General features: G+C 36.6%; 1 pseudogene; it reads right to left on the bottom strand.

Moving 5' to 3' along the window:
- The window catches only part of LOC128638781 (proproteinase E-like), a 31162-nt pseudogene that overhangs the window by 18312 nt on the left and 1433 nt on the right, over positions 1-11417 (bottom strand).

Genomic DNA, 11417 nt, shown 5'->3' with positions numbered 1-11417 from the left:
GTACTATATGGCAGCAGTTTTGCAACAATGTTATACATTAGCAGGAGCACTAGATGGCAGCAGTTTTATAACAATGTTATACATTAGCAAGAGCACTAGATGGCAGCAGTTTTATAACAATGTTATACATTAGCAAAAGCACTAGATGGCAGCAGTTTTATAACAATGTTATACATTAGCAAGAACACTAGATGGCAGCAGTTTTATAACAATGTTAAACATTAGCAAGAGCTCTAGATGACAGCAGTTTTATAATAATGTTATACATTAGCAAGAGCACTAGATTGCAGCAGTTTTATAACAATGTTTTACATTAGCAAGAGCACTAGATGGCAGCAGTTTTATAACAATTTTATACATTAGCAAGAGCACTAGATAGCAGCAGTTTTATAACAATGTTATACATTAGCAAGAGCACTAGATGGCAGCAGTTTTATAACAATGTTATACATTAGCAAGAGCACTAGATGGCAGCAGTTTTATAATAATGTTATACATTAGTAAGAGCACTAGATGGCAGCAGTTTTATAACAATGTTATACATTAGTAAGAGCACTAGATGGCAGCAGTTTTATAACAATGTTATACATTAGCAAGAGCACTAGATGGCAACAGTTTTATAACAATGTTATACATTAGCAAGAGCACTAGATGGCAGCAGTTTTTATAACAATGTTATACATTAGCAAGAGCACTAGATGGCAGCAGTTTTATAATAATGTTATACATTAGCAAGAGCACTAGATGGCAGCAGTTTTATAACAATGTTATACATTAGCAAGTGCACTAGATGGCAGCAGTTTTATAACAATGTTATACATTAGCAAGAGCACTAGATGGCAGCAGTTTTATAACAATGTTATACATTAGCAAGAGCACTAGATGGCAGCAATTTTATAACAATGTTATACATTAGCAAGAGCACTAGATGGCAGCAGTTTTATAACAATTTTATACATTAGCAAGAGCACTAGATGGCAGCAGTTTTATAACAATGTTATACATTAGCAAGAGCACTAGATGGCAGCAGTTTTATAATGTTATACATTAGCAAGAACTCTAGATGGCAGCAGTTTTATAACAATGTTATACAATAGCAAGAGCACTAGATGGCAGCAGTTTTATAATAATGTTATACATTAGCAAGAGCACTAGATGGCAGCAGTTTTATAACAATGTTATACATTAGCAAGAGCACTAGATGTCAGCAGTTTATAATAAGTTTATACATTAGCAAGAGCACTATATAGCAGCAGTTTTATAATAATGTTATACATTAGCAAGAGCACTAGATGGCAGTAGTTTTATAATAATGTTATACATTAGCAAGAGCTCTAGATGGCAGCAGTTTTATAACAATGTTATACATTAGCAAGAACTCTAGATGGCAGCAGTTTTATAACAATGTTATACATTAGCAAGAGCACTAGAGGGCAGCAGTTTTATAACAATGTTATACATTAGCAAGAACTCTAGATGGCAGCAGTTTTATAACAATGTTATACATTAGCAAGACCACTAGAGGGCAGCAGTTATATAATAATGTTACACATTAGCAGGAGCACTAGATGGCAGCAGTTTTATAACAATGTTATACATTAGCAAGAGCACTAGATGGCAGCAGTTTTACAACAATGTTATACATTAGCAAGAGCACAAGATGGCAGCAGTTTATAATAATGTTATACATTGGCAAGAGTACTAGATGGCAGCAGTTATATAATAATGTTATACATTAGCAAGAGCACTAGATGGCAGCAGTTTTATAACAATGTTATACATTAGCAAGAGCACTAGAGGGCAGCAGTTTTCTAACAATGTTATACATTAGCAAGAGCACTAGATGCAGCAGTTTTATAACAATGTTATACATTAGCAAGAGCACTAGATGGCAGCAGTTTTATAACAATGTTATACATTAGCAAGAGCACTAGATGGCAGCAGTTTATAATAATGTTATACATTAGCAAGAGCACTAGATGGCAGCACTATTTCCTGTCATGTAGTGCTCCAGATGTGCACGCTACCTATCTAGATATCTCTTCAACAAAGAATAACATAAGAACAACGTAGATTTGATAACAGAAGTCAATTAGAAACTTTTCTAAAAAAAATCTCTATCTGACTCCTTTTGGGTTTCATGTCCCTACAGGTCAATACAGGATTTGAGCTTAGAGACAGAATAACTTCACAACTTGTAGCAAACAATATTAAAATGTTTTTAAACATGTAAACAGAAATATATGTTTAAAAATAATATTTAAGCATGATGGATGTTCACTAAATATTTTAATACAAAAGTTATCTATAAATATAACATTTGATTTTCTTAAAACCAGTAAAATGACAATTAAATATTGGATGAATTCTACTTAGAAATTTAATACCATTTACCTACAAAAAATAATGTATGAATTGAACATAGGAGTCTGGCATAGATGTAAATTGAATAGTTTATTAAATATTTGTGTGTCTATTGCGACTGAGTCCATCACAGACGAAGGTAGCCTGTACAATCATGTTTTTATAACAATGGTTTACAGTTGCTAAGCAATGTTTTCTGAGATGCAGTTTTACTACAAAGTCACAAAATGTTTAATGTAAGTGACATTAGGGTTAAAGGGATCATGAACTTTCTAATTTACTCCTATTATCATTTTTTCTTCTTTCTCTTGGTATCTTTATTTGAAAAAGCAGGAATGTAAGTTTAGGAGCCGGCCCTTTTTGGTTCAGCACCTAGGAAGCGCTTGCTGACAAGCACACACCTGCACAAACAGTTACAATAATACACTCACAAGCACAAATAAACATTTCAGTTTTGCTCATTTGGGGGTCGATCCGATATAAAGCGTCGCCCGCAAAAGCCGGCGACGCCAATAATTGCGCGGATTTGGTATCCTATATACGGCGTAAGCTAGAAGTTACGCGCGTATATTTCTGCCGTCGCCCGCAGTTTTTTGGGCCATAGGCAGGTATACCAAACCCGCGCAGTTTGGTATCCAATATGCAGCGTAAGGACTTACGTGGCGAAAATGGAGAAAACTTACTCCATTTTCACCTCGCCACAAAAAGCAGCCGTAAGAAGCCTTACGCTGACTATTGGAGCCCCGTAACTCCCTAAACTAGCTGCTAAAATAAACCTAACACAACGCATGCGCAATGTCTATCTCCCTGTCAACCGCGATCTTCTAAAATAAACCTAACACCTAACGCATGCGCAATGTCTATCTCCCTGTCAACCGCGATCTTCTAAAATAAACCTAACACCTAACGCATGCGCAATGTCTATCTCCCTGTCAACCGCGATCCCCCCCCCCCCCGAAATCCCTAATAAAGTTATTACCCCCCTAAAACGCCGCTCCCGGACCCCGCCGCCATCTACATAAACTAACCCCCTACTGTGAGCCCCTAAAACCGCCGCCATCTACCTTATCTATCCCGTAATCTGACCCCTTACACCGCCGCCACCTATATAAAATTATTAACCCCTAATTTAATCTACCTACCCCGCCGCCAGCTATGTTATCTATATTAACCCTAAGTATATTATAGTTAATATAGTTATTACATTATATATATTAACTATATTAACCCTAATTATATTAGGGTTAATATAGTTAATATAGTTACTATAGTATTTATATTAACTATATTAACTCTATCTAACCCTAACACCCCTAACTAAATTTATATTAAATTAATCTAATTAATTTATAAACTAAAATATTCCTATTTAAATCTAAATACTTACCTATAAAATAAACCCTAAGATAGCTACAATATAATTAATAATTACATTATAGCTATGTTAGGGTTAATATTTATTTTACAGGTAAATAGTTAATTATTTTAACTAGGTATAATAGATATTAAATAGTTATTAACTATTTAATATCTACCTAGTTAAAATAATTACCCAATTACCTGTAAAATAAATCCTAACCTAAGTTACAAATACACCTACACTATCAATAAATTTAATAAACTACAAACATCTATCTAAAAATACAATTAAATTAACTAAACTAAATTACAAAAAAAAACAAACACTAAATTACAAAAAATAAAAAAAAGATTACAAGATTTTTAAGCTAATTACACCTATTCTAAGCCCCCTAATAAAATAATAAACCCCCAAAATAACAAAAATTCCCTGCCCTATTCTAAATTAAACAAATTTCAAAGCTCTTTACCTTACCAGCCCTTAAAAGGGCCTTTTGTGGGGCATGCCCCAAAGAATTCAGCTCTTTTGCATTCAACAAATACAATCCCCCCCCCCCCATTACAACCCACCACCCACATACCCCTATTCTAAACCCACCCAAACCCCCCTTAAAAAATCCTAACACTACCCCCCTGAAGATCTCCCTACCTTGTCTTCACCACACCGGGCCGAACTCCTGATCCGATCCGGGCGATGTCGTCCTCCAAGCGGCAAAGAAGAAATCTTCCTCCGGCGATGTCATCCTCCAAGCGGCAAAGAAGAATTCTTCCTCCGGCGACGTCTTCCTCCAAGCGGCAGCAAAGTCTTCATTCTTCCGGCGGCATCTTCAATCTTCTTTCTTCGCTCCGCCGCCGCGGAGCATCCATCCCGGCCGACTGCTAAACTTGGAATGAGGTACCTTTAAATGACGTCATCCAAGATGGCGTCCGCCGAATTCCGATTGGCTGATAGGATTCTATCAGCCAATCGGAATTAAGTTAAAAAAATCTGATTGGCTGATTGAATCAGCCAATCAGATTCAAGTTCAATCCGATTGGCTGATCCAATCAGCCAATCAGATTGAGCTCGCATTCTATTGGCTGTTTCCGATCAGCCAATAGAATGCGAGCTCAATCTGATTGGCTGATTGGATCAGCCAATCGGATTGAACTTGAATCTGATTGGCTGATTCAATCAGCCAATCAGATTTTTTTAACTTAATTCCGATTGGCTGATAGAATCCTATCAGCCAATCGGAATTCGGCGGACGCCATCTTGGATGACGTCATTTAAAGGTACCTCATTCCAAGTTTAGCAGTCGGCCGGGATGGATGCTCCGCGGCGGCGGAGCGAAGAAAGAAGATTGAAGATGCCGCCGGAAGAATGAAGACTTTGCTGCCGCTTGGAGGAAGACGTCGCCGGAGGAAGAATTCTTCTTTGCCGCTTGGAGGATGACATCGCCGGAGGAAGATTTCTTCTTTGCCGCTTGGAGGACGACATCGCCCGGATCGGATCAGGAGTTCGGCCCGGTGTGGTGAAGACAAGGTAGGGAGATCTTCAGGGGGGTAGTGTTAGGATTTTTTAAGGGGGGTTTGGGTGGGTTTAGAATAGGGGTATGTGGGTGGTGGGTTGTAATGGGGGGGGGGGATTGTATTTGTTGAATGCAAAAGAGCTGAATTCTTTGGGGCATGCCCCACAAAAGGCCCTTTTAAGGGCTGGTAAGGTAAAGAGCTTTGAAATTTGTTTAATTTAGAATAGGGCAGGGAATTTTTATTATTTTGGGGGTTTATTATTTTATTAGGGGGCTTAGAATAGGTGTAATTAGCTTAAAAATCTTGTAATCTTTTTTTTATTTTTTGTAATTTAGTGTTTGTTTTTTTTTGTAATTTAGTTTAGTTAATTTAATTGTATTTTTAGATAGATGTTTGTAGTTTATTAAATTTATTGATAGTGTAGGTGTATTTGTAACTTAGGTTAGGATTTATTTTACAGGTAATTGGGTAATTATTTTAACTAGGTAGATATTAAATAGTTAATAACTATTTAATATCTATTATACCTAGTTAAAATAATTAACTATTTACCTGTAAAATAAATATTAACCCTAACATAGCTATAATGTAATTATTAATTATATTGTAGCTATCTTAGGGTTTATTTTATAGGTAAGTATTTAGATTTAAATAGGAATATTTTAGTTTATAAATTAATTAGATTAATTTAATATAAATTTAGTTAGGGGTGTTAGGGTTAGATAGAGTTAATATAGTTAATATAAATACTATAGTAACTATATTAACTATATTAACCCTAATATAATTAGGGTTAATATAGTTAATATATATATAATGTAATAACTATATTAACTATAATATACTTAGGGTTAATATAGATAATATAGCTGGCGGCGGGGTAGGTAGATTAAATTAGGGGTTAATCATTTTAATAGAGATGGAGGCGGTGTAAGGGGCTTACATTAGGGGTTAATAATTTTAATATAGATGGCGGCGGTGTTAGGGGCTCACTTTAGGGGGTTATAGATATAATATAGCTGGCGGCGGGGTACGGGAGCGGCGGTTTAGGGGTTAATAACTTTATTAGGTTGCGGCGGGGTAAAGGAGCGGCGGTTTAGGGGTTAATAGCTTTTTTATTGTTAGGCTAGTGAGGGGGGATAGCGGATAGAGGGTTAGACAGTGCGGGCTTTGTTAGGGAGGCGTGTTAGACAGTGCGGGCTATGTTAGGGAGGCGTGTTAGACAGTGCGGGTGTTTTAGACTTTAGTCAGGTTTTATAGGCGCCGGCAGATTCTAACGTGCCGCAAGTCACTGGCGACGCCAGAAATTTGTACTTACGCAGATTTCTGGACATCGCTGGTTTGTGAGACTTACGGCACGTTAGCATCTGACGGCGACTTATATGGGATGGCTCGAGTTGCGAGCTGAAACTGCGGGCGACGCCGGTTCCCTCGCTTGCGCCGCAAACTGCGATCTATATCGGATCGCGCCCCTGATCTCTTTTTAATTTGCTATGGAAATTCCAAACTGGAGAGAGTCATCACAATTTTATAGCATCAAGTTGTACATAAGATTCTCACCTGCCAGGGCCAGCTGTGTGGAATTGCATCTTCACCATTAACAACACGACCAACTGGTGAGTATGTGGGCACGCCACACCCATAGGCTGTGAATGCAAAACTGGCATCAGTACTGCGGTAATTAGTTCACAGACCTATTGATAACTGTGTTGTAGCAAACAATTGCAGACAGGTCTTATATTTATAAACAATAAGAGCAGGATTTATTAAAGCCATTCTTCTAAAATTGTGCTTATAAATCCAATTGTGCAACTTAATACGTGCAATTTTTTGATACATTTGTATATTTATTATTATATATTATTATATATTATTATTATATATTATTTAAACGTTAACCTTTTATTCATGAAATAATATATAATGTTAAAGTTGTTTATTTTGAAGCTAACAGTAAGTGCATGTCATTCCTTATAGTGATGGCCAATAATATGAGTATTAAAGTTATCATTTCAACGTAAAGTAATGTTGAAGTAAATAGCTCATTTTTGTTTTTTTCTTTAAATATGACATTATAGGTAGACTTGTGCGTTGTGGAAAAATTTGTTCTGGTTCGTTTTGGACCGATTCAGAAATTTTCAAATTTAGTTTTCGGAACGATTCGAATTCGGATACATTCTAATGTATTCGGTTCAGATTCGATTAGTAAATTCGGAAGTTCGGTATGTGTTAGGTGGGATGTGCTGTGTATTAGACTAGTATTATGTACTGTATATTAGGTGTAACCCATCTGAATCAACATAAGTACCAACCTCACAGGTAACAGCTACACAATATGCTAGTAGCGGGTTATTACCTAATATACAGTAAATAATACTAGTGTAATACACAGCACATCCCACCTAAGTACCAACCTCACAGGTAACAGCTACACAATATGCTAGTAGCGGGTTATTACCTAATATACAGTACATAATACTAGTGTAATACACAGCACATCGCACCTAAGTACCAACCTCACAGGTACCAGCTACACAATATGCCCAGAGCTAGCAGAGGTATATAACCTAATATACAGTACATAATACTAGTGTAATACACAGCACATCCCATCTAAGTACCAATCTCACAGGTACCAGCTACATAATATGCACAGAGCTAGCAGAGGTATATAACCTAATATACAGTACATAATACTAGTGTAATACACAGCACATCCCACCTAAGTACCAACCTCACAGGTAACAGCTACATAATGTGCTAGTAGCGGGTTATTACCTAATATACAGTACATAATACTAGTGTAATACACAGCACATCGCACCTAAGTACCAACCTCACAGGTAACAGCTACACAATATGCACAGAGCTAACAGAGGTATATAACCTAATATACAGTACATAATACTAGTGTAATACACAGCACATCCCACCTAAGTACCAACCTCACAGGTAACAGCTACACAATATGCACAGAGCTAGCAGAGTGATATAACCTAATATACAGTACATAATACTAGTGTAATACACAGCACATCGCACCTAAGTACCAACCTCACAGGTACCAGCTACACAATATGCACAGAGCTAGCAGAGGTATATAACCTAATATACAGTACATAATACTAGTGTAATACACAGCACATCGCACCTAAGTACCAACCTCACAGGTACCAGCTACACAATATGCACAGAGCTAGCAGAGGTATATAACCTAATATAGAGTACATAATACTAGTGTAATACACAGCACATCCCACCTAACTACCAACCTCACAGTTACCAGCTACACAATATGCACAGAGCTAGCAGAGGTATATAACCTAATATACAGTACATAATACTAGTGTAATACACAACACATCCCACCTAAGTACCAACCTCACAGGTAACAGCTACACAATATGCACAGAGCTAGCAGAGGTATATAACCTAATATACAGTACATAATACTAGTGTAATACACAGCACATCCCACCTAAGTACCAACCTCACAGGTACTAGCTACATAATGTGCCCTGCACAGAGCTAGCAGAGGTATATAACCTAATATACAGTACATAATACTAGTGTAATACACAGCACATCCCACCTAAGTACCAACCTCACAGGTACCAGCTACACAATATGCACAGAGCTAGCAGAGGTATATAACCTAATATAGAGTACATAATACTAGTGTAATACACATCGCACCTAAGTACCAACCTCACAGGTACCAGCTACACAATATGCACAGAGCTAGCAGAGGTATATAACCTAATATACAGTACATAATACTAGTGTAATACACAACACATCCCACCTAAGTACCAACCTCACAGGTAACAGCTACACAATATGCACAGAGCTAGCAGAGGTATATAACCTAATATACAGTACATAATACTAGTGTAATACACAACACATCCCACCTAAGTACCAACCTCACAGGTAACAGCTACACAATATGCACAGAGCTAGCAGAGGTATATAACCTAATATGCAGTACATAATACTAGTGTAATACACAGCACATCGCACCTAAGTACCAACCTCACAGGTAACAGCTACACAATATGCACAGAGCTAACAGAGGTATATAACCTAATATACAGTACATAATACTAGTGTATACACAGCACATCCCACCTAAGTACCAACCTCACAGGTAACAGCTACACAATATGCACAGAGCTAGCAGAGGTATATAACCTAATATACAGTAAATAATACTAGTGTAATACACAGCACATCCCACCTAAGTACCAATCTCACAGGTACCAGCTACATAATGTGCCCTGCACAGAGCTAGCAGAGGTATATAACCTAATATACTGTACATAATACTAGTGTAATACAGAGCACATCCCACCTAAGTACCAACCTCACAGGTACCAGCTACATAATATGCACAGAGCTAGCAGAGGTATATAACCTAATATAGAGTACATAATACTAGTGTAATACACATCCCACCTAAGTACCAACCTCACAGGTACCAGCTACACAATATGCACAGAGCTAGCAGAGGTATATAACCTAATATACTGTACATAATACTAGTGTAATACAGAGCACATCCCACCTAAGTACCAACCTCACAGGTACCAGCTACACAATATGCACAGAGCTAGCAGAGGTATATAACCTAATATACAGTACATAATACTAGTGTAATACACAACACATCCCACCTAAGTACCAACCTCACAGGTAACAGCTACACAATATGCACAGAGCTAGCAGAGGTATATAACCTAATATACAGTACATAATACTAGTGTAATACACAGCACATCGCACCTAAGTACCAACCTCACAGGTACCAGCTACATAATGTGCCCTGCACAGAGCTAGCAGAGTGATATAACCTAATACACTGTACAATACTAGTGTAATTGTGATTAGTCCATGGCCATTCGAATGTAACAAATAAATCCAAACTAATTTGGATTTATTCGTTACAAATGCATTCGGATTAGTTCAGTTTAGTTGCTAGGGTAATTTGGAAATTCTAATCGATCTGAAGTTCCGAATTTGACAAAACAAAATGCACATGTCTTATTATAGGTTGTATAAGTCTAAAAGTTTTATTTGTCCATTAATTGTTACTTACACCTACCCCTCATGTTTTTCTGTATTGTAGCGATGTATAGAGCAGTCTTAGTATTTCTCTATGAGCGCAGCGGAGAGGAAGTAGCCTCACGCATGCTCAGATTGACTATTAAGTCATTGGGACACATATAATGAAAGCGATTGCGCACACAACGCCACATAGAATATAGCGAACTATATGGCTAACATTCTGACTGGTTGAAAAAAGAAACAAAGAGTCCCGAGTTGCAGTGGAAGCGAAGCAAAGGGACAAGAATAATGATTGATTGTCTAATCAAGGTGGAAAAAAATAATTATGATACACATGATTGAAATCACTTCTGTAATCAAGCTATAATTAGCAAAACTACTCAGTTTACCATTATTTTAAGAGCATATTGCTCACTGGCAGAACTCCTACTTCTTTATTAGCGGACTTTGACACGCTTCAGAAGCATGAAAACAATATTTTTTCTAAGTATAGTAACATTTTTATTTGCACACAAAACAAACATTTTAATAATATTTAAAACTAATTTTTGTTAGCAGAATATGATTAGTTTGCAGTTCAGGTGCATACCCTTTGCAAATCTTTAAAGGAACATGAAACCTAGTTTTTTTCTTTCATGATTCAGATAGAGCATGTAGTTTTAAACAGCTTTCTAATTTACTTCTATTATCTAATTTGCTTAATTCTCTTGGTATTCTTTGTTGAAGAAGCAGCAATACACTACTGGGAACTAGCTAAAAGCATCGGGTGAGCCAATAACATGAGGCAGATATTTGCAGCCACCAGTCAAGCAGCTCCTGAGTCTACCTGAGTATCCTTTTAAACAAATGATATCAAGAGAACAAAACAAATTAGACAGTAGAAGTAAATTGGAAAGTTTTTTAAAATCACATGCTCTATCTGAATTGTGAAAGAAAAATAAATTGGGCTTCATGGCCCTTTGTTTGTTTATTGTATCTTCTGCTGTGGTAAATTAGGTTAGGGATACAGTATATATATATAAATTAGGTTAGGGATAACAGTATATATATATATATATATATATATATATATATATATATATATATATATATATATATTATAAATTAGGTTAGGG

The sequence above is a fragment of the Bombina bombina genome, chromosome 8, assembly GCF_027579735.1.
Source record: "Bombina bombina isolate aBomBom1 chromosome 8, aBomBom1.pri, whole genome shotgun sequence".
NCBI classification, from domain to species: domain Eukaryota; kingdom Metazoa; phylum Chordata; class Amphibia; order Anura; family Bombinatoridae; genus Bombina; species Bombina bombina.
The sequence above is the reverse complement of the archived record's forward strand: the minus strand, read 5'-3'. Positions and strand labels throughout refer to the sequence as shown.